Consider the following 24,665-nt stretch of genomic DNA (forward strand, 5'->3'; position numbering starts at 1 on the left):
CAAATTGGCTGCCACGTATCCCATATTACAACAATGACTACACTACAAAAAGTACTTCATTGGCTGTAAAACACTTTGGGACATCCTGAGGTTACATAAAAGCAAGTTATTTCTACTGAATACATCAAAGAAAAGGTAGCGCCTCTCAGTAGATGTCATAGAATTGTATTTAAATAAATCTTTTACTGAAACACTTTTGAAGGTGGTGAAAAGCACTGCAAGCTAAGTGCATCAGCAATTCCTGAATGCTTTTTTCCGCTCATACTTTGTGGCAGTGGTATTTGCATAATGCACCTGGGATCATTATGTTCTTTGTCGCCGCTGGAGGTAAGTAGGTCACCACCTGTATCAGTTACGTACACAATTGGATTAAACTGCTGGTCACAGACAGCGACCAGGATTTTTCACCTATGTGCCCACCAGCCCTCAATTATCCTCCCATTCAAATGAACATTGAGTGCTCCCTTAAAATAAAATGACAGAACTCTCCAAGCTAGTCAAGAACCTACTGAACATAAGAAATAGGAGCAGGAGTCGGCCATTCGGCCCCTCGAGCCTGCTCTGCCATTCAATGAGATCATGGCTGATCTTCTGCCTCAACTCCATTCACCGGCCCTATCGCCATATCCCTTGATGCCCTTACTAGTCAGAAATCTATCGACTTCTGTTTTGAATATACCCAATGACTGAGCCTCCACAGCCCTCTGGGGTAGAGAATTCCAAAGATTCACCACCCTCTGAGTGAACAAATTTCTTCTCATCTCAGTCCTGAATGGCCGACCCTTTATCCTGAGGCTGTGGCCCCTGGTTCTAGACTCCCCAGAATACGATGTGACCACAACATTAGTAATGAAAACTGCTCATTTTATTTTTGTGACCCTTTGACTCAGTTATTTAAACAATGGTTTCAATTTAGTTCATTTAAGCTACTTACACGAGACTCAGTCATTTTTTTTTTTACACACAATATCATCATGAGATGACGGCCTTTAGACATACTTTGCTTCTTGGCAGCCATCCCAGGGACTGTAAACGTTTCCGTGAGGCAAGTTTTAATCGCGGTTTTTGAAGGAAGCAAACTATTTGCGATGTCATTTCTTCCAGCCTTCTACTCCTTCCATGGACTTATGATTGCTAATGGCACCTGAGATTCAAGGATAGAGAAAGAAACAGAGAAGGAAATTGAGTGAATTAGAGTCAAATCAGGTACCGAAAGAGAAAAAAAATAGAGGGAAAGAAATATTGGATAAAGAGAGAGAGAATAAAGAGACAGAAAGGCAAAGTGAGAAAAAATAATAATTTAAATTTATAAACCTCTAAGAACAATTTACTACCTACTGGAGTGAGACTCCACAATTTCAATTCTTCCCTTTCAGGGCCGGAGAGGTTGAGAGGCATTGCAGGAACTTAAATCTTGCCTTAGAAGGGTCCTTACACCATTGAGTACCAGCCCTAACTTTCTGCGACAAGTTTAATTCATTTTAACAGCGTAAATCCAGCAACTTCATGAAGCTCACCGGGAGGCTGAGGGTGAGCTGCCGTTTTCGTGAGGCTAACGGCGGAGGGGTGCAAATCATCCAGCAACCTGTGGAGATTCGCAACTCATGGGGCATCTCTGGAGGATTTACACACGAATAACAGTGTGCGGCATTAAACTCACCGTTATTTTACCAGCAAATTATGGGCCCTTATCCCAGCTCTTCAATTCCAATACTTTCCCTTTTCAATGAGCAATGAATAACAAGCAGAGAAAAAGAAACAAACACAGACCCAGGTTGAGGTGATTTAATATTCCCAGTACAGACTGTGCTTTGGTCTAATTTATGCTGCTCAGCCTCCGATTCCAATCTGAGTGCCGATTATTCACTGATACCATGCGCTCCTCTTGTTTCCACAGTAACACAAACATTATGAAAATGCGCACTGTTTTTATTTTAAAGTTATAACACGTATGTTCACCACAGCTTGGGGGGTTTAATGCAAAACAGGGAACTGAGATCAAAGTGACACTTAAAGCAGATTGCAAAGTCCAGGAGTAAATAATGTTTCAATGGGTAAATCACGTAATAGAATTATTGGGAATTACAACTGAAAGATCGACAGTTTCCGACTGTGTTCGAGAATTCGCATGGGTTCAGTGACAGAACCTCGTTACATCTCTATTTTAAAAATATAAAACATTCTCCATTGTCTCCACTCTTGCAGATGTTGGCGCCTTGCAGTTTCGAAGGCATCCCATAATACCTCGCGTAAGTTCCCAATCTTAGGTGTCAGCCGTGCCTCAGTGGGTAGCACTCTCACCTCTGAGGCAGAAGGCTGCACTGCAGAGACTCGAGCACATAATCTAGGCTGACACTCCCAGTGCAGTGCTGAGGGAGCGCTGCTCTGTCGGAGGAGCTGCCTTTCGGATGAGACGTTAAACCGAGGCCCCGTCTGCTCTCTCAAGTGGACGTAAAAGATCCCACGGCACTATTTCGAAGAAGAGCAGGGGAGTTCTACCCGGTGTCCTGGTCAATATTTATCCCTCAATCAACATCACTAAAACAGATTATCTGGTCATTATCACATTGCTGTTTGTGGGAGCTTGCTGTGCGCAAATTGGCTGCTTCGTTTCCTACATCATGACTACATTTCCAAAGTACTTCATTGGCTGTAAAGTATTTGGGATGCGAAAGGCGCTATATAAATGCAAGTCTTTTTCTGATATCGTCACATGACCTTGGATGGAGGATTATCCATCATGAAAGGCATCATGGCCCAGTTCTCACACACCTCCTGACTCCCCAAAGCCTTTCCACCATCTACAAGGCAAAAGTAAGGAGTGTAATGGAATACCCTCTACTTGCATGGATGAGTGCAGCTCCAACAACACTCAAGAAGCTCAACATCATCCAAAACAAAGCAGCCCACTTGATTGGCACCCCATCCACCACTTTAAACATGCACTCCCTCCACCACTGGCGTACCGTGGCTGCAGTGTGTACCACCTACAAGATGCACTGTAGCAACTTGCCAAGGCTTCTTCGACAGCACCTCCCAAACCCGCGACCTCTACCACCTAGAAGAACAAGGGCAGCAGGCGCATGTGAACACCACCACCTCCAAGTTCCCCTCCAAGTCACACACCATCCTGACTTGGAAATATATCGCTGTTCCTTCATCGTCGCTGGGTCAAAATCATGAACTCCCTCCCTAACAGCAACGTGGGAGTTCCTTCACCACGCGGACTGCAGCGGTTCAAGAAGGCAGCTCACCACCACCTTCTCGAGGGCAATTAGGGATGGACAATAAATGCTGGCCTTGCCAGAGATGCCCACATCCCATAAACAAATAAAAAATAAATCCCACACACATGGAGGGGAGGCCATTTTGACTTTGGCCGACAGTGTAAAATGGGTGCTGTCGATTCAGCCGCCCTTTATAAATTGCTTCCAAAATGGCACCAGTTATTAGCTGTTCATACATATTTTTCTTATTTTAAGCTGGATATGTTTACCATATGCAGTCCATGATCTGGAATGCATTGCCTGAAAGCAAATTCAATAGTAACTTTCAAAAGGAAATTGGATAAATACTTGAAGGGGAGAATATTTGCAGGGCTATGGGGAAAGAGCAGGGGGGAGTGGGACTAATTGGACAGCTCTTTCAAAGAGCCGGCACAGGCACGATGGGCCGAATGGCCTCCTCCTGTGCTGTAGGATTCTATGAAAAAAAGCAGCGTATCCAAAAAAAAAGTCTGTCTTATTCATCTTGAAAATATCTTCCACAGTTCAGACAGTGCGTCTCAGACTGTCCAGAGTGCTGTCTAGTCCCATTAAAGAGAAAATCAAATGGCAAAATGTCACGGTGAGAATTTAAGAAATCTGCTTTTTAATCTTAACCATTCTGTGCGTCTAATCTTTCTGGGAGCCGTTAAATCAATTATCGCTGATTTCATTTCGGATTAGAGAAATTAACCAAAACAAGAAAAAGTGCTTGGTGGCGGATTAAATTAATGCTGGTCAATTGTTAACAGTGCGGGGAGATTGAATACATGAGAACGACAAACCCATAGAAAAGACCTTCACTCGACCACGTCCCAGCCAAGATCTGATTTGCGTTGCCATGGTGGGAGACTTTGAATTTGCAAGCTTTGATTTTACCCCAGCTCCGTCCAATGAGATCATTGCGGGCGGGGGGGAGTGGGGGGGCGGGGGGTGTTAAAAATGGCAGCCGGACGGAAGTCGCTGTGTTCCTGCAATGTGCTCCTCCAATTCTGGCCTCTTGAGCATCCCTGATTTTAATCGCCCCACCATTGGCGGCCGTGCCGTCAGCTGCCTGGGCCCTGAGCTGTGGAATTCCCTCCCTAAACCTCTCCGCCTCTCTACCTCTCTTTCCCCCTTTAAGACGCTGCTTAAAACCTCTCTCTTTGACCAAGCTTTTGGTCACCTGCCCTAATATCTCCTTATGTGGCTCAGTGTCAAATTTTGTTTGATAATCGCTCCCGTGCAGCGCCTTGGGACGTTTTACTATGTTAAAGACGCTATATAAATACAAGTTGTTGTTGCAGCAGTCAGAAATTGCCCATTCCTTAATTCCTTCTATCTATTTTCATTTTTCTCACCACCTTGGGAGAGTTTTATATTCGAATTTTAATTTTTTTTCTAAACTTTACCGAATGAAAATTCTACCCGAACAAGTCTTCCTTCTGGATTTCAGGAATTCTGTACTTTTGCCCTTCCCCCATACCTGCACACATGCATGCCCGTCAAAAACTCTGCTCCCTCATCATCGACTCCAACCCCTCCCCAATTGCCCATTTAGATTGAACTATATGGCACTCTACTCTTCTGTTTGACCCAGAGATGAACTTCAATGTCACATCCTGTCCACCACCAATACTGCTTACTTCCATCTCTGCAACATTACTCGCCTCCATCCCTAGCTTACCCCTCACACCAGTGAAATACTTATCCACACCTCCAAACTTGCTTACTTCAATGACCTCCTTGCTAAACTTCACCATCCAAACCCCAGAAACTCCAAATCATCCAAACCTCTATGACTGGCATCCTGCCATGCACTAAGATCCTTGTCATTGTCTACAGATCCCTCCACAGTTTTGCTGCATTTTCCGCAACATACCTCTGCAGTCTTCCTCCCCCTCCCCCACCACATCCCGCCCCCATCCTCCAGGTCTGTGGATCTGGCCTTCTGTACCCTTGCATCTACTCAACCTCTGGTGGCCCAGCCTTCAGCTGCGCCAACCCTACTCTATGGAACTCCCTCCCCAAGCCCCTCCATCTCTCTACCGCCCTCCCCACATTTAAAGGTCTCTTCAAAGTACATCTCCTCAAACAAATTTTTAGCTACGTCCCTAAATCTTTCTTCAAAGGCTTGGCACCTTTCTTCTCCTCCTCTGTGAAGGATGTTTCTCTATTTTAAAGGTGCTACATTAATACAAGTTGTCGCTATGGGACCAATGGGACTTCTCTCACTTAATGTGTCCTTCTGTTGCTATCCCACTGTGTGAGGAGGGGTGAAGAGCTCAGGAATAAACAGAATGAAGAAAAGCTTCTAAGAAAATAATTAGAGGCTTCCTGTTCACAGATAATCCCCATTATTTAATGGATGTGTACGGAACTGCAGGGAAGCTTTTATGAAGGTCTATATTTCTGCGATTTTAATTCAGCTATTTTCATCTCCACACATAATTCACTTCCCAGAATTAATCATTATGTACTCTGCCCGTCATTTCATCTGTCACCGAATACTTTGTGATTTGCTGCTTTAGTTAAGCCTGCAGACTGTGGCAGGAAGGGAAGATTGAGGGAGGTAAAGAGTTCAACAGTTAGAGATGGAGGTGGTGCAGGATATTTTGATTTCAACAGAGTGAGGAAGCTTAGGTCGGAGGCAGAATATGACGCACAGCATATTTTGGTGAAGAGGGCAAAGTTCAGAGAAGCGATGGGCAAAATGGTCCAAAACAAACTGAAGATATAATATTATTCAACCTGTAATTGCACACAAGAGCATTTGATTATTTCAGTAATTAATTTACACATGGCCATCCCGGAGAAATGAGGTAACTACTGGGCAGAAAATCATGCAGTCAAGAATCAGGGATGCCGATTCCTGTATACAAATTCTTGTTACAAGCTCAATACATGCAAATCTCCGTGCTGGAAGCACTGAATCATAAAATTTACCCTTGCAACATCTCCTCAATGCTTTTGACCCTTGTGTATGTACATGGAGAAGTTAGTAAAGACGTTGTCCTGGAGATTCCTGTCCCCCCTCCCCTCCCCACGCTCCATTGGCATGTGCAGCACCCCACCCACCCTGTCCCAAATTCCAGGAATGGGATCATTTGTGTAGCTGGGAAGAGCCAGCGGTGCTTAGAAGGGAACCTCAGCGATGACCATCCTAGCCCAAGCTGATCCGCTTTTGTAAGGTGGAATGGAGATGACCAGAGGCCCAAATGGACCAAAGGCTGATGTTTCAGCGCAGTACTGAGGGAGTGCCGCACTGTTGGAGGGGCAGTACTGAGGGAGGGCCGCACTGTCGGAGGGGCAGTACTGAGAGAGTGCTGCACTGTCAGAGGGGCAGTACTGAGGAAGCGCTGCACTGTCGGAGGGGCAGTACTGAGGGAGTGCTGCACTGTCAGAGGGGCAGTGCTGAGGGAATGCTGCACTGTCAGAGGGACAGTGCTGAGGGAGCACCGAGCTGTCGGAGGGGCAGTACTGAGGGAGTGCTGCACAGTCAGAGGGGCAGCACTGAGAGAGCGCTGCACTGTCGGAGGGACAGTGCTGAGGGAGCGCTGCACCTTCGGAGGGGCAGTGCTGAGGGAGTGCTGCACTCTCAGAGGGATAGTGCTGAGGGAGCACCGAGCTGTCGGAGGGGCAGTACTGAGGGAGTGCTGCACTGTCAGAGGGGCAGCACTGAGAGAGCGCTGCACTGTCAGAGGGACAGTGCTGAGAGAGCACCGCGCTGTCAGAGGGGCAGTGTTGAGGAAGCACTGCGCTGTCAGAGGGGCAGTACTGAGGGAATGCTACACTGTCGGAGGTGCGGTCTTTCAGATGAAATATTAAACTGAGGCCCTGTCCACCCTCTTCAGAGGATATAAAAGATCCCAACGCACTCTTCAAAGAAGATCGAGGGAGTTCTCCTGGTGTTCTAGCCAATACTAATCCATCAACAAACATCACTAAAATAGATCAGGTCATTAATCTCAGTGCTGTTTGTGGGAGCTTGCTGTGTGAAAATTGGCTGCTGCGTTTCCTACATTACAACAGTGACTACACTTCAAAAAGTACTTCATCGGCTGTGAAGCACCTGGGGACATCCTGAGGTCATGAAAGGTGCTATAGAAAGGCAAGTTCTTCCTTTTGCATACCCATAGACACTGGTACACAGACCCTTATTGGCATCATTATTGAAAACGGCCTGTCCGAGTCTCAAATGCCACTTCTTCCATCACCAATAGTTTAAACTACTCTAAAATATTGTGCCCCAGGCATGCTGCACTTCTTCTCTTCTTAGGCAGTCCCTCGGAACCGAGGATGACTTGCTTCCACACTAGAAATTAGTTCTCAGGTGACTGATGAGTCCAATGCGGGGGACCTACAGTCTCTGTCAGAGGTGGGGCAGATGGTGGTTGAAGGGGCGGGCGGGTGGGGTGCTTGGGTTGACGTGCGCTCCTTGCGCTGCCTGCGCTTGGCTTCCGCTCGCTCCCGGCGAAGAGACTCCAGGTGTTTGGCACCTTCCCCAGATGCTTCTCCTCCACTTTGTGGGGTCTTGGGCCAGGGATTCCCAGGTGTCGGTGGGGATGTTGCACTTTTTCAAGGAGGCTGAAAAACCTCAAGGAGGCTGGTACACAGACCAGTATTGGCATCATCATTGAAAGCAGCCTGTCCCATTCTCAAATGCCACTTCCATCACCAATAGCTTAAACTACTCTAAAAAAAAATGACACCCCAGGCATGCTGCTCACATGGATACTGACCACAATGACACACAGGCAATTAAATTTACACTGGAAGAGGATAAATGACCACTTTAAACACCTCTATTGCAACTTGGCTCTTTGGAACTTTGCTTTCCGGGAGAGAAAAACATCAGAAGATGAAAGGTGAAGACAGGTATTAATGAAATTCCAGTTTCTGAGTGTTCATGTGAATGCAAATGAAATTTTAACTAACATTTAAATTAGAAATGCACAAAGGTGCCTAATTAGTGTGATCTCTCTGGCTACAATGCGAGTAGGAGGTAACAGACACTCTGCATGAGCTGGTCTCATTGTTACCTATCGAAAGCACTTAATCCCTTTAATCGCGTCATCTGGCCTTCCATTTAAATATATTAACAGAACAATTTTTAAAAGGGTGACCCCGAGCTTCCGGTCGCCTGTCACTTTAATTCACCGCCCCACTCCCACTCAGACCTCACCGTCCTCGACCTCTTGCATTGTTCCACTGAAGCTCAGCGTAAGCTCGAGGAACAGCACCTCATCTTCCGATTAGGCACTTTACAGCCTTCTGGACTCAAGAGTTCAACAATTTCAGGTCATAACCTCGGCCCTGATCATATATATATTTTTTATCCACACTTTTTGTTTGTGTCTTTTCCTCTCTCCCACATGGCAGCTGTCTTTCATTCTGCCAGCGCAATTTACACTTCATCGAGAGTCATCCTTTGTTTCTTAACCTGTCCCATTACCATCTCCTTTTGCCTTGAATATCTCTTAATGTTTATTTAATTCTCCTGCCTTCTATCCTATCACAGACCCTCCCTTTTGTTCTTTCATTCCCTCCCCCCTTTCCCAGCCCCTAAACTTGCTTAAAAATCTGTTCCATTTCCTGCTTTTTTCCAGTTCTGACGAAAGGTCATTGACCTGAAACGTTAACTCTGTTTCCCTCTTCACAGATGCTGCCTGACCTGCTGAATATCTCCAGCATTTTCTGTCTTTATTTCAGATTTCCAGCATCTGCAGTATTTTCTTTTTGTACTAATTTTTAATCTGTACTTTTTATCATGTTCTTCTGTTTTACATCCGAACATTAAAAAATAATTTTTTGATTGGGTGGGGTGGGAAGTTCTGAATAAGTGGACATCTTTGACTATCTCCATCAACACAAATCAAAGCTACCTGTTGCTGAAACTCATCACCTTGCAGCACAACCCAGAATTAACTACAGAATTAAAGCAATACATTGCATTGGCCCAGTAATTCCTGTCACAACGCGTGAGTAAGGATGGGGTACTCACGCGTGTGCCCGGAGGAATTGCCGGTTTTCAGCATGCACAGCGCATGCGCTGAAAACCGGCATTTCCTGTCCTCTGACCCAAGCGGTTAAGAGGCAGAACGCGTGCGACTTGTGATGCAGCGCGTGCGCAGTGAAATTCCTTTTTTTTTTCAGAGTTGCCTGTGTGTAAATGCCTCCGGTTTTTACGCGTGGAAAAACCAGACGTAAGTACTTAGTTTTATAGGTAAGTGGTCTTTTAGTACAATTTAGAAAACATTTTTCCACAGGTTTAGTATTTTTAAAGAATTTACAGTAAGGTAAGTTTAGTTTTAGACCCTATTTTTAAAAAATTTATTTTTTTCAAAAATTTGATTAATTGTTTAAAATATTTTTAAAAACTTATTTATAGTTAATATAATCAGTGGGATGTTTTTTAAAATTTTATTTAAAGTTTAAGTAGTGTTTTGGTAGCCCATACTTTTCATGAGTTTGACAGTTCTTACTCTCAAACTCATGAATGAAGTTTCCCCTCTCCTGATTGGCTGCACAGTGCTCACCTGATCCCAGCCGGCACATCGCACTAACTACGCCGCTGGATCAGGTAAGCACATCGCGCCGACATCTGAACTGGGCCTGTGACAGGAAATGCAAGCAGGCCCGGGCTTCAGATGTCGCCGCGCCGGGTGAGTGCACATCGGGGGCTTGCACGCGCGGCAAGCTCCCGATCCTAATTTCAGGGCCATTATCTTCCACTTACCACTTGAAAGCGCACAGCAGAGGAATAATCTGAAGCATTAAAAGTTCTGTGTCTGTGTCAGCTGTGGCTCAGTGGGCAGCACTCTCGCCTCTGAGTCAGAAGGTCATGGGTTCAAGTCCCACTCCAGAGGCTTGAGCACAAAATCTAGGCTGACACTCCCAGTGCAGTGCTGAGGGAGTGCTGCACTGTCGGAGGTGCCGTCTTTCTGATGAGACTTTAAACCGAGGCCCCGTCTGCTCTCTCAGGTGGATGTAAAAAATCCTATGGCACTATTTCGAAGAAGAGCAGGGGAGTTCTCCCCGGTACCCTGGCCAATACTTATCCCTATATCACCATCGCTAAATAATTATCTGGTCATTATCTCATTGCTGTTTGTGGGAGCTTGCTGTGCGCAAATTGGCTACCGCATTTCCTACATTACAACATTGACTGCGCTTCAAAAAGTACTTCGTTGACTGTTATGCACTTTGGGTCGTCCGGTGGTCATGAAAGGCGCTATATAAATGCAAGTCTTTCTTTTTTGGGTCTTATGTGTGTCGACATTGATGCTCTGGGTTTTTTCCTGTCGCTTTGTCCTCACTTCACGTTATGACAGGGTATGATGTGGTAGAAAAGGACTCAACTTCAATAAGGGCAAGGCAATTAGTTACAGGCTACATGATGAAATAGCAGCTTTAACACAAACCATGACCCATCATATTGGCCCTATTCACATGAAGGTGTCAGAGGACATCTAAGGCACTCGAGAATAATCTGTCATTCAGTTATCTGCAAGCCTACACTCCCTAATCCCCAGCTCACAGTCATTCTCTTCTCCAGCTGTACAAAGCAGTCACAGATCAGAGTTACCCCACTTGTCTTTCTCTATTTTATGAGCACTACATTTTATGAACTCACTGCCTGAAAGGGTGGTAGAGGCAGGAAACCTCACAACATTCGAGAAGCATTTAGATGAGCACTTGAAACGCCATAGCATACATAGAAACATAGAAACATAGACGATAGGAGCAGGAGTAGGCCATTCGGCCCCTCGAGCCTGCTCCACCATTCAATGCGATCATGGCTGATCATCCAAATTCAGTACCCGGTCCCTGATTTCTCCCCATACCCCTTGATCCCTTTAGCCTTAAGAAATATATCCAACTCTTTCTTGAATATATTTAATGATTTGGCCTCTACTGCCTTCTGTGGTAGAGAATTCCACAGGTTCACCACTCTCTGGGTGAAGAAATTCCTCCTCATTTCTGTCCTAAATGGCATACCCCTTATCCTTAGACTGTGACCCCTGGTTCTGGACTCTCCGACCATCGGGAACATCCTTCCTGCATCTAGTCTGTCCAGTCCTGTCAGAATTTTATAAGTTACAATGAGATCCCCTCTCATTCTTCTAAACTCCAGCGAGTACAAGCCCAATCGACCCAATCTCTCCTCATACGTCATTCCTGCCATCCCAGGTATCAGCCTGGTGAATCTTCGCTGAACTCCTTCCATGGCAAGAACATCCTTCCTCAGATAAAGCGACCAAAACTGCACACAATACTCAAGATGTGGTCTCACCAAGGCCCTGTACAACTGCAGCAAGACACCCTTGTTCAAGGCTATGGACCAAGTGCTGGCAAATGGGATTAGAATAGATAGGGCTTGATGGCCGGCACGAACACGATGGGCCGAAGGGCCTCTTTCTGTGCTGTATAACTCTATGCCTCTATTATCATTCCCCTTTGAACGTTCCCTCTCTTATTCTGTCTAAGCTCCAGATCAACATTCCAGCGCATTTTTTCTCCTTGCTGCATCCTCACTGTGGTAAACTTAAGACTCGTCCTACTTTTAATCACTCTTTCCCGAGCACTGTGGAACTCTTCACCACCCTCACTCTTCCCTACCTCCCACAATCCAGAAGCTTTCAAGACCCAAGCTTAGTGCTACCTATCCATTAATTTACAGGAAACTTTCGATTTACTGGCACCTAAATAAATGGAAATCTCGGTTAACCGACAAAATTCAGGAGTAGGTTCAGGTAACTTTTATTACTTGCCTTCCTCCATTTGTTGCTGTGCAAGGGTGTGGCTGCAGCTGCTGCTAAGCTACAGAGACGCTTGCAACTTGTGCCCATTGTTCTGAAGCACAGGGTTTGTTGCTTTATACGGAGCTCTCAGCTCCGTATCTTTTACTATAGCTTTCGGTTATCCGGAATTTTTGATGAACCGGCATCACATCGGTCCCGCCCGTGCCGGATAAAAAAAAAGTTTTCTGTATCTCACCTTCCCTACAACTTTCAGTAATTGGTGATATCTGTCACTATTTGGCCCTTCTCCTTGGATTCTCAATGAGATTCAGTGTCGTGGTGCCAGTATAAATGTGACGTGGGATGACTTTGGTTTCAGATTTGTGTCCAGCAGGTTCCTAGATTGGCCAACAGCAACAATTAATTGCACTGATATAGCACCTTTAACGTAGTAAAACGGCCCCAGGTACTTCACAGGAGCGTAATCAGACACAAATGAACACCGAATGAAGACTGGTGATGAAAAGCTTGGTGAGAGGTAACTTTTAAGGGATGGTCTTAAAGGAGGAGCAAGAGGTAGAGAGGTTTAGGGAGTCAATTCCAGAGCTAGTAAGATAGCAAAATACTGCGGATGCTGGAAATCCGAAATAACAACAGAAAATGCTGGAAAAACTCAGCAGGCCAGGCAACATCCGTGGAGAGAGAAATAGAGTCAACGTTTCAGGTCGAAACCCTTCCAGAGCTAGCCTATATCACCCAGGCCCCCTCCCCCACGGCTCCAATCCCCCCGCCCTCCCCAGACGAGGGGGCTGATCCAGGCAATATTTCATTTTTTTAAAATTACCCTGTAAATCGGGCAGCTAGAATTATGATACAGGTCAGTCATGATCTAATTGAATGGCGGAACAGGCTCGAGGGGCTGAATGGTCTACTCCTGTTCCTATCCTCTTGTTAGTTCTGGACCCCATTAGTGGGGTCCACATATGCCCCTGTAGGGGCCGATATGTTTCATTTCCCTTGGTGTGCCAGCCGCCACTGAACCGCTGGGTCCCGACTGAGACTCAGAAGTGGGAACTACCAATTCGCTCAATTTGCAAGGCAAGGGAAAAGAGATTAGCCAAACACTTTCTCGTGATGATAATACAGCTTCCCTGCTGTCTCCGTTGATAAGTGTTCTGACAAGTGTGGAACTGAACCATGGAGGCCAAGAAGGTCCCAGGTTCTATTCTTAGTACAACCAGTTCCGGGTATACGTTAGATATTCTCCCAGGTACTGGTGTACTAGACCCAAAAGAATAGAGCCACTCTCACCACAATGGGGTGAATATGATTTAGTCATCTGTGGCAAGGTAACGAATTGCTAAACATGCCTGGTTATTGTGGAGACTTCTTTAAGGGCAGGCTCATTAACATCTCAAGATCCCCTCTGTCTTGGTGCTGTAGCCTATGGCTTTTTTAGACATGTGCAAATTCACTGTTCTTTTGAAAAAACATAACACTTAAAAGAAAGACTTGCATTTATAAAGCACCTTTAACAACCTCAGGATGTCCCAAAGCACTTTACAAACAATGAAGTACTTTTGAAGTGTAGTCACTGTTGTAATGTAGGAAACACGGCAACCAATTTGTGCACAGCAAGCTCCCACAAACAGCAATGTGATAATGACCAGATAATCTGTGGGGGGGTTTTTTAAATGGTTCTTCCAAGTTGATTTTTAGTGATAGTGATGCTGACTTAAAACATAACTCAATCCCAGATGCTTTCCCGTGAAGGAAAATATTGATATAAACTGCTGAAGTAGTGAGTAAACTGATCTGGATCAGAGTAGAGACAGGGGTAGAGGTGGTTTTAGCACCACAACACCAGAAGGGGAAAGGGAAATTATCCAGGCTTCCCGCTGCTGATCATGATCCTGCTGGAAAGTGCACAAGTGGACACTGGCGAAGTCAGGACCAACCTCACCTGTGGTAGCCCCATTTTCAAACAGCTAACCAACCATTACTGCCTAGTCTCACAGATGAAAAATGGCAACTTAGGGCAGAGGTCAGAGGGTGGCTAGTGCGCATGGTATCAACTGGAGCGGGTGGGGGGAATTCAGCAGACAGGTTTTGAATGAGTCAGCCTCCTCCACACTGCTTACCATATACCACCCTTTTGCAGGCAAGGCATTACTGCAGAATCATGTGCTGTCAAAATTATATCATGTTCCAAAGCTAGACGTGTGGGTGAGTGAAGATGTGCAGCATATTTTGCACAGATTCACATCCAAGGGTTTGTGTGTGTGTGTTTTTTTTATTCCAGTATATTGTGGAGGTTGACGTGAAGCTGGTGCACTTGCTCACAGCCTCTGTCCCTTTCGACGAGCTTGCTGGACTAGCTGCCCCGGACAGCAGCGGGCGCTCAACGGTCTGGATCTCCCTGGAGCTGATGGTTGAACACTTGCTGCAGCGGGCCAGGCGAGAAGCCTCACCCGCCATGCGTGCTCGTAAATATCGTTCGCAAAGGAGTTGGCGATGCTTATGGCCTCGGGGGAGATGCTGGCGTTGGGAGTGAACCTGCACCATCACCTTGTAGATACAGATGGAGTAACTCTCCTTTCCTCGACCTTCTTGACTTCTTGCCGCCCTTTGCTGTGACTTTACTCACAGCTTTCATGTCTGCCCTTCCTGGGTGTTGGTTTCTTCTCCTCGGGCATTTTCAAACTCAATTTCAGACGCAGAAACAAAAAGGCCGTGTGCGCATGTGGGGAGGGGCTGCACATATGATATGTTTTGGGCTTGTTATACGCAAAGGTTAAAAGCCTTGTTTTAATTGCACCCAGTTGATGCCTCTTTTCCTACGTCTGCGTGTGTCTTCTGAATCTATCCCCAGGCAGGGAAAAGAGCCGAGAGATTGGGCAGAAGTGGTGACGCAGTAATGAATTCTGGTCCTCTTAATTGCAGTCAGAGCAGTCGCACTCCAGCAGAGTTTAATTAAGGGAAAAAAAACACATCGAAAGTGTCTTAGTATCATGCAATCATCGTGGAATGGAGATGGAACATTTTGGGCAGCTTTTATGATTATATCACCTGCTGATTGGTGATGCTAAAACAGATGACTGAGTATTGAAGTGAGTTCTACAGTTAATAGGATTGTTGGTTCCATTATTTTGCAAAAATTGTTTTGTTTTCTGGTGTCGTCGGTTCATTATTTTCTCTTAGTTTCACTCACTGCCCCCAACTCGATGCTTGTTGTGGTGCAGGTCCGTGCCTGCCAACAGTGCCTTGCCACCATGCCCAAGTGACTGTTCTTGATGTCAAAGGTCACTGACCGGCAGGACGTTAGTGAGGCCCAGCCGATAAATAAATGGGCCGGGCTTCCGCTCGAGCCTACTCCCACCTTACTTTATCTAATCCGATCAGCATCTCCTTCTATTCCTTTCTCCCTCATGTAGAGTCATGTCATACAGCACAGAAAGAAGCCCTTCGGCCCATCATGTCCGCACCGGCCATCAAGCCCTGTCTATTCTAATTCCATTTTCCAACACTTGGTCCGTAGCCTTGTATGCTATGGCGTTTCAAGTGCTCATCTAAATGCTTCTTGAATGTTGTGAGGGTTCCTGCCTCTACCACCCTTTCAGGCAGTGAGTTCCAGATTCCAACCACCCTCTGGGTGAAAAAGCTTTTCCTCAGATCCCCTCTAAACCTCCTGCCCCTTACCTTGAAACTATGCCCCCTGGTTATTGACCCCTCTACTAAGGGGAAAAGTTCCTTTCTATCTACCCTATCTATGCCCCTCATAATTTTGTACACCTCAATCAGGTCTCCCCTCAGCCTTCTCTGCTCTAAGGAAAACAACCCCAGCCTGTCCATAGCTGAAACGCTCCAGCCCAGGTAACATCCTGGTGAATCTCCCTCTCTAATGCAGTCATGTACTTACTGAGCGTTCCCTTAAATGCATCCATACTATTCGCCTCAACCACTCCCCATGGTAGCGAGTTCCACATTCTCACCACTCTCTGGGTGAAGAAGTTTCTCCTAAATTCCTTAGTGGGTTTATTACTGATGATCTTATATTTATGATCAATGTTCCCCCCCAAGCTGCACGACCGTGCATCAATCGGGAGGTCCCGTACAGGCCGCTCACAAGCTGCTACCGCTGGAAGATACCGTGCACATGCGGCCGCGCAGCAAATTTAAAGGGACCGCGCACGGAAAAAAAATTAGAGGGAACATTGTTTATGACCCCTAGTTTTGGACTACCCCACAAGTGGAAACATCTTACCTGCAGCCGCTTCACAATTTTAAAGATCTCTACTAAAGACCCCTCAGGCTTGAGAAAAGAGCCCCAGCCTATTCAGTCTTTCCTGATGGTTATCACCTTTCAGTTCTGGTGTCATCCTTGTAAATCTTTCTTGCACCTTCTCCAGTGCTTCTATATCCTTTTTCTAATATGGAGACCAGAACTGCGCACAGTACTCCAAGTGTGGTCTAATCACTTAAAAAAGGCAGGAGATTGTTCGATAATGCAAAAGATCGTTGTGGTCAGGCGCTCCTCTCCTCAGGTGTGCTCTGGCAAGCTGTGTATGTCCAATATTTTTTGGTTTTGTCCCAGCGATACACGGTCTGACACATATTGATGCCAGCACTGAATGCAAAAGGGAAAGGATTGTAAAATTAGAAAACTATTTGATACAATTCGCTGTAACTAAGACAAAATAATCTCTTAATATCGTAGCTTCTACAGTAACAAATCCAACACTCGTCCAGTGTCACCAATCTTTTATTCTTTCTGATTCTGGGTCACAAATAAATCAATAACGCTTCATTTTCTATCCCATATACCATCATTAGTAGGAGCAGCAATGGATTCATTTCCATATAAATATTATTAATTGAATGTAACTGTGGAAATGAATCTTGGGATTTAAGTTCAGCTCTTGCAGTTGGTACCTACACCTTGATTGATAGAGTGGATTTAATCCTTGCAAAGCCATCCATTATCCTCTATATTCGAGACAGACATTTTTGCTTTCCCTTTCACACCTTGACAACAATGCATGAAGTGATTAATCGCACTGGAGACCTTCCCAATGAATTAGAAGCTGAAAGATTTCAAACTCTCTGCTAGCAAGTCCCTGCCATTCATTTCTCAAAATGCTAATTACGGCGAGTTGCGGACGGGAGCCTTCAGATGGCTCTCTTCACCAGCCTCCCGTGTTTCACTCTACAAAAGCACCAACTCATCCGAAATGCTGCCACCCACATCTTGTCCTGTACTATATCCTGCTCTACATCTCTCCCATCATTACCAAGTTCCATTGACCCCTGATCCCTCAACACATGGACTTCAAAGTTCCTGTCCTGATTTATAAATTCATCCATGACCTCACTTCACTCTACTTCTGCATCTTACCTCGTTCTGAGTGACAGAGAGCGCCTCCATTCTTCTGACTCTAGCTCCATTCTACCAATGGTGGCAGAGCTTTCAGCTGCCTTAGCAATACATTCTGTAACTCTGTTGTTAACCATTCCACCTTGCCACCTCTCCCCAACTCCAAAAGCCTCCTCAAAATCTACCACTTTGGCCATCCATTTGCTCACCTTTCCTATTACTGCTTGGCATCCTTTTTCACCTGGGGGCTGGGGCAGGGGCATCTAATACATAAAGGTATACCATAGGGACATTGGAACTGCTAGACAAAAAAAATCGAGGTCCATCTAGTTCGCCTTCTACCATCCTGGTAATCACATAATACAATGATAATGGAGTTGTTGACCATTCACAGCAATCAATCTCTATCAATTAGTCTACAACAGACCCAGATGCAAGGAAAACCCCAGTGGCGGAGAGCTTTGGGAAACAGAGGTCCAAAGTAGGTAGGAATTTCCAGGATTTTGATCCAGTGACGATGAAGGAACGGTGATATATGCCCAAGTCATGATGGTGTGTGACTTGGAGGAGAACTTGGGGGTGATGGTTTTCCCATGAACCTGCTGCCCTCATCCTTCTAGGAGGTAGAGGTCACAGACTCATGAGGGTTGCAATGTTCTACAGCATGAGCTAAACTGTAGCATGGTACCCTCAAGAGACACTCACGTATCAGTCTATTCCTTCCAAATCCTTTCCAAGAAACCTTAATCACCAAACATTTAAAACTACATAACTGAAAGTACTGCTTTTTCTAAATGATACAGTAACATTAACATACACAAACAGTAGCTCCAAAATTTTTTAATTATCTAATGAAGTATTTATGCTAAGACGATTAATTTAACTCCAACATTATACCTTGTAAACAACATGCAAAACATTTGATAATTTGCATAACCAAGGATCAGTATTCAAATATGCTACAAAATACAGATTACTTACTAATGCTTGAATAGACAAGTCATCTGCATGAGATATGATCATGTATTAAAGCCACATAATAAATGCCCAGAAATACTAACGTATAAAATGCATAAGGGATCCTTCCCTCACCTTCACTTGGTCCATCACCGACTCTTCCCTTCTCTTCCTCGACTTCTCCGTTTCCATCTCTGGGGATAGGTTATTAACCAACATTCACTACAAGCCCACTGACTCCCACAGCTACCTGGACTACACTCCCTTCCACCCCGCCTCCTGTAAGGACTTTATTCCATTCTCCCAGTTTCTCCGTCTCCGCCGCATCTGCTCCAACGATGCCACCTTCCATACAAGTGTTTCCGACATGTCTTCCTTTTTTGTCAACAGAGGATTCCCCTCTAACGTGGTTGACACGGCCCTCGACCGTGTCCGTTCTATCTCCCGTACTTCTGCCTTCACCCCTGCCCCTCCCTCCCAGAACCACGATAGGGTTCCCCTTGTCCTCACCTTTCACCCCACCAGCCTCCACATTCAACGGATCATCCTCCGCCATTTCCACCACCTCCAACGTGATCCCACCACCAAATGCATCTTCCCCTCCCCTTTCAGCATTCCGCAGGGACCACTCCCTCCGAGACACCCTAGTCCACTCCTCTATCACCCCCAGCACCCCTTCCCCTTCGCCCGGCACCTTCCCGTGCAAGCGCAGGAGATGCAACGCCTGCCCTTATACCTCCTCCCTTCCCACTGTCCAGGGCCCCAAACACCTCTTCCAGGTGAAACAGCGATTTACTTGTACTTCTTGCAATTTAATATACTGTATTCGCTGCTCACGATGTGGTCTCCTCTACATTGGGGAGACCAAATGCAGATTGGGTGACCACTTTGTGGAGCACCTCCGTTCAGTCCGTAAGGGTGACCCCGAGCTTCCGGTTGCCTGTCATTTCAATTCACCGCTCCATTCCCACTCAGACCTCACTGTCCTCGGCCTCTTGCATTGTTCCACGGAAGCTCAGCGTAAGCTCAAGGAACAGCACCTCATCTTCCGATTAGACACTTTACAGCCTTCCGGACTCAATGGGCTAGATTTTTGGGGAGCCGTCAGGCGGGGTTTCAGGCATGTGGGGGAGGGGGGGAAATCCTGAATTTGGGGGTCCCGACACCATCCCACCCAAAACCCCGCCCCACGTAAGTTTCAGGGGCAGCGGGTACCCGCCCCGCACTGGGACCAGCCGAAACCAGGCGTGAAGGGATTAGTGCCAATTAACTGCCTGTTAACAGGTAGTTAACAGGCAGTTTTTAGCCTAATCCCTATTTTGAGGGGTTTCGTGTGGGTTTCCCGACGGCTCCAAACCACGCCAGGTTAGAGCAGGCGGGCCGTCGGGTTGAAGGAATTGGAGGGGTCGCAATGTCGGCGCTCAGGTGAGTGATGGGTGCATGAGTGCAAAGGTAAGTGTGTTTGGTGTGTCTAAAGTGTGTAAAGAACATTTACTTACCTGTACTTACCTTAACAGCCTTTCTTCCTGTAGTTGTCGGGAGCCCATCGCTCAGCCGGAACTGAAAGCTGAACGGCTGCGATCTGTCAAAAGTGACAGCCTTCAGCTTTGAGTGCCGGTGAGAGTTCTAACTGAGTCTGTGCAGAATGACTCAGCTTAGAACTCAGAGTGTCAGTGATTGACAGCTTCAAACAGCTGTGAGACACTGATATTTCATCTGTCAAGAACTCTTGACAGATGAAATTTCAGTCTGTGACGTCACCTGTTGCCGGGTGGCCCTTAATTGGCCTGCTGAGCCCACTGGGCGGGCTCAACAAGGCCAATCAAGGGAAAATCGCGCGGATTGGCCGGACATCGAAGTAGGCAGGTCAAAAACCCGAAAGGGGAAGTCCCGCCTTCTTCCCGGCAGGTTTGGTAAAATCTACCCCAATATCGAGTTCAACAATTTCAGATCATAACCTCGGCCCCTATCATATTTTTATATATTTTTTATCCACACTTTTGGTTTGTGCCTTTTCCTTTTTATTTTTCTCTCCCACATGGCAGCTGTCTCTCATTCTGCCAGCGCATTTCACACTTCATCTAGAGCCATCCATTGTCTCTTTACTTGTTCTATTACCATCTCGTCTCGCCTTGACGATCTCTTAATGTCTCCTCACTCCGCCCAGACCTTCCCTTTTGTTCTTTCACCCCCTCCCCCATTTCCCAGCCCCCTACTTGCTTCTTAATCTGTTTCATTTCCTGCTTTTTTTTTCTCAGTCCTAAAGAAGTGTCTTCGACCTGAAACGTTGACTCTGTTTCTCTCTCCACGGATGTTGCCTGGCCTGCTGAGTTTTTCCAGCATTTTTTGTTGTTATAAGGGATAATGAATGCCTTGCAGGGAATTACAAGGCAGTGATCCATTTCAGAGGCTCAGATGAAGTTGTAATCACTGACATTGAAGCTACAGTGGTTTATGCTGACTGATCGAGTCCTGAAATTAGATCATTGCATTAGATTCACTGAGAGATATTCATTTTGTTTATAGTGGGGTAGATTTGACATAAATAGTGCTCCCAACATAAAGCCTGAGTTGACAAAGGTGTATATTTTCCATCTGTGGAAGTCCATGAACCTGTGGCTGCGATCTTACCTTTCGGTGCGAGTTGGGAGCAGGACAGCTGACTTGCGGGTTCCGATCCCGCCCCCAACGACGCCCGACGCACAGACGCTATTTTACATTGATTGGCCTTGTTAAGCCCCGCTCTGCGGGCTTGCCAGCCAATTAAGAGAAAGCCGTTTTCAGATAACATTAGTTGATGACACGTCATCTGCCAGTTTTCTTAAAGGGGTCACACTCATTTTTGTTTGACAGCATTGAGGTGCTGTAAACACTGACAATCACTTTACAAAGGTGAGCCCTTGCACCCAGGCTCTCCAGAGACTCTCTCCTTAGGATAAAACAGATGGCAGCTGCAGGTGCGGTTACAGAAGCGATCTGTCACTGGTGAGAGAGGTTCTCCCAATCAGCTGGGACTTCACAAACACTTCAAACCTTATTACCTACAGAAAAGTCTAAATACATTAAAAGCGATTTTCCCAGCACTTCCTTACCTCTGAAACTCACCAGTGTACGATTGGGTCCTTCACATCACTTCTGCAGCTGTCATCAATGAAAAAACATTACAGTAGACTCACAACACGCCACACTTGCCTGGCGTGGTGTCCAGATGTCGGGAAGCCCACAGTTGACCTGGCAAAGTTGGAAAAAGCCTCTTAACAGCCTGTTAACTACCTGTTAACAAGCAGTTAAGTGGCTATAATCCTCTTCCAGCCGCTAGGAGTCGGGTCCCTGTGCAAATCGGGGACCCGACTCCCGGGAAGATTGATTGGAGGCGGGTTGGAAGCGGGTTCGGGATCCACTGTCAATCTTTTTGATTTTGCCAGCAGTCCCGCCTCCAAACCCGACCCCTGAGCGCCGGCAAAATCGCATCCCCCCCACCCCCCCATGTCTCAATTCTCAATTGAGAAGAAAAAAAGATTTGCATTTCTGTAGCGCCTTTCACGACCACGGGATGTCCCAAAGTGCTTTACAACCAATGAAGTACTTTCTGAAATATAGTTACTGTTGCACTGTAGGAAAATCGATAGTCAATTTGCACACAGCAAGGTCCCACAAACAGCAATGTGATAATGACCAGATAATCAGTTTCTTTTTAACTGATGTTGGTTGAGGGATAAATATTGGCCAGGTCACCGGGGAGAACTCCCCTGCTCTTCTTCAAAATAGTGCCCTGGGATTATTTACATCCACCTGAGAGAGCAGATGGGGCCTCGGTGTAATGCCTCATTTGAAAGGCGGCACCTCTGCCAGTGCAGCACTCCCTCAATACTGCACTGGGAGTGTCAGCCTAGATTTTTGAGCTTGAGTCTCTGGAGTGGGACTTGAACCCACAATCTTCTGGACTCAGGGGCACGAGCGCTGCCCACTGAGCCACAGCTGACACCTATGCACTCCCATCATGTAAAGCTCTGAGCTGCGATCATCAAATCCTAAAATCTATAGAAAAGTATTGAACTTTCTTAATTATTTTTCTCATCACTGTAGTGTCATGGTTGTATTTCTGTTGCTATTTAAAATGTGCACGCGGGATGGTCAAAAGCTATTGATTTTACAACATCAGTCTTCAAGAAATATTGGATTTGTGACATTGAACCTGCAGTTTTTCTTTATCTGTCAAAGCATTTGTTTTGTGCTCATTAAGGGTAAAGTGATCCATGCTGGTGAATAGAACACTTGTGCAAGTGTGAAGCACACCCCAGGTCAGGTGTAGCGTGAGTTGGATGCGGAGTAAAGTCCCCATTACTTTGCTGCACTACTAGGGCCCAATCCCACCCTCAGGAAAGCGACACCGTGCGGTACTGGTGAGCACATTTCCATTCACCGTGCCAGCTTATCGAAGTGAGGTTGGCAAGTTATTTCATGTTATAAAAAGAGAAAATGCTGGAAATACTCAGCAAGTCAGGCAGCATCTGTAGAGAGAGAAACAGAGTTAACGTTTCAGGTCAATGACCCTTCGTCAGAACTGGAAAAAGTTGGAGATGGAACAGGTTTTTAAGCAAGTGTAGGGGCAGGTAAAGGGGGGAGGGGAGGAAAGAACAAAAGGGAAGGTCTGTGATAGGATGGAAGGCAGGAGAGATTAAGAGACAAAAGGGATGATGGTGCAAGGCAAAAGGAGATGGTAATGGGACAAGTTAAGAAACAAAAGATGGCTCTAGATGAAGTGTAAATGGCAATGGCAGAATGATTGACAGCTGCCATGTGAGAGAGAGAGAAAAAAAAGATAGGGACAGAGGATATGGTCTGAAATTGTTGAACTTGATGTTGTGTCCAGAATGCCTAATCGAAAGATGAGGTGCTGTTCCTCGAGATTACATTGAGCTTCATTGGAACAGTGTAAGAGACTGAGGATGGAGAGGTCAGATTAGAAACATAGAAACATAGAAGATAGGAGCAGGAGTAGGCCATTCGGCCTCTCAAGCCTGCTCCGCCATTTAATGAGATCATGGCTGATCATCCAAATTCAGTACCCAGTCCCTGCTTTCTCGCCATATCACTTGATCCCTTTAGCCTTAAGAAATATATCTAACTCCTTCTTGAATATATTTAATGAATTGGCCTGCCTTCTGTGGTAGAGAATTCCACAAGTTCACCACTCTCTGGGTGAAGAAATTCCTCCTCATCTCAGTCCTAAATGGCTTACCCCTTATCCTTAGACTGTGATCCCTGGTTCTGGACTCCCCCGCCATCGGGAACATCCTTCCTGCATCTAGTCTCTCTAGTCCTGTTAGAATTTTATTAATTTCAATGAGATCCCCTCTCATTCTTCTAAATTCCAGCGAATATAAGCCCAATCGACCCAATCTCTCTTCATACGTCATTCCTGCCATCCCAGGTATCAGTCTGGTGAATCTTCGCTGCACTCCTAACAGGCAAGAACATCCTTCCTCAGAAAAGGCGACCAAAACTGCACACAATACTCAAGGTGTGGTCTCACCAAGGCCCTGTACAACTGCAGCAAGACATCCTTGTTCCTTTACTCGAAACCTCTCGCTATGAAGGCCAACATACCATTTGCCTTCTTAACCGCCTGCTGCACCTGCATGCTTACCTTCAGCGACTGGTGCACAAGGACACCCAGGTCTCGTTGCACTTCCCCTTTTCCCAATCTATTGCCATTCAGATAATAATCTGCCTTCCTGTTTTTGCCACCAAAGTGGATAACCTCGCATTTATCCACATTATACTGCATCTGCCATGCATCTGCCCAATCACCCAACCTGTCCAAATCATACTGGAGTTTCTCTGCATCCTCCTCACAGCACACACACCCACTCAGCTTTGTGTCATCTGCAAACTTGGAGATATTACATCTAGTTCTCTCGTCTAGATCATTTATATATATTGTGAATAGCTGGGGTCCTAGCACCGATCCCTGCGGTATCCCACTAGTCACTGCCTGCCACTCGGAAAAAGACCCATTTATTCCAACTCTTTGCTTCCTGTCTGCCAACCAGTTCTCTATCCAAGTCAGTACCTTACCCCCAATCCCATGTGCTTTAACTTTGCATGCCAATCTCTTATGCGGGACCTTATCGAAAGCCTTCTGAATGTCCAAATACATCACATCCACTGCTTCTCCCTTATCTATTCTACCAGTTACATCCTCAAAAAATTCCAGTAGATTAGTCAAGCATCATTTAGCTTTTGTAAATCCATGTTGACTTTGTCCGATCCTGTCACTGTTTTCCAAGTGCTCTGCTATTATATCTTTTACAATGGACTCTAGCATTTTCCCCACTACCAATG

The 24,665-nt window shown here is 45.9% G+C and overlaps 1 long non-coding RNA gene across 1 annotated transcript in view; it reads right to left on the bottom strand.

The window, feature by feature from the left end:
• Positions 1-847: 847 nt before the first annotated feature.
• The window catches only part of LOC147100278 (uncharacterized), a 70,516-nt gene continuing 46,698 nt past the window's right edge, over positions 848-24,665 (bottom strand). The window contains exons 2-3 of the long non-coding RNA XR_015073705.1: positions 16,251-16,613; positions 848-1,144 (exon numbers count right to left, since the gene is read on the bottom strand). This is a non-coding gene — a long non-coding RNA (uncharacterized LOC147100278). The remainder of the gene's footprint in view (positions 1,145-16,250; positions 16,614-24,665) is intronic.

Source organism: Somniosus microcephalus, chromosome 26 (assembly GCF_052327205.1).
Source record: "Somniosus microcephalus isolate GS21.2 chromosome 26, FLI_Smic_1.0, whole genome shotgun sequence".
NCBI classification, from domain to species: Eukaryota; Metazoa; Chordata; class Chondrichthyes; order Squaliformes; family Somniosidae; genus Somniosus; species Somniosus microcephalus.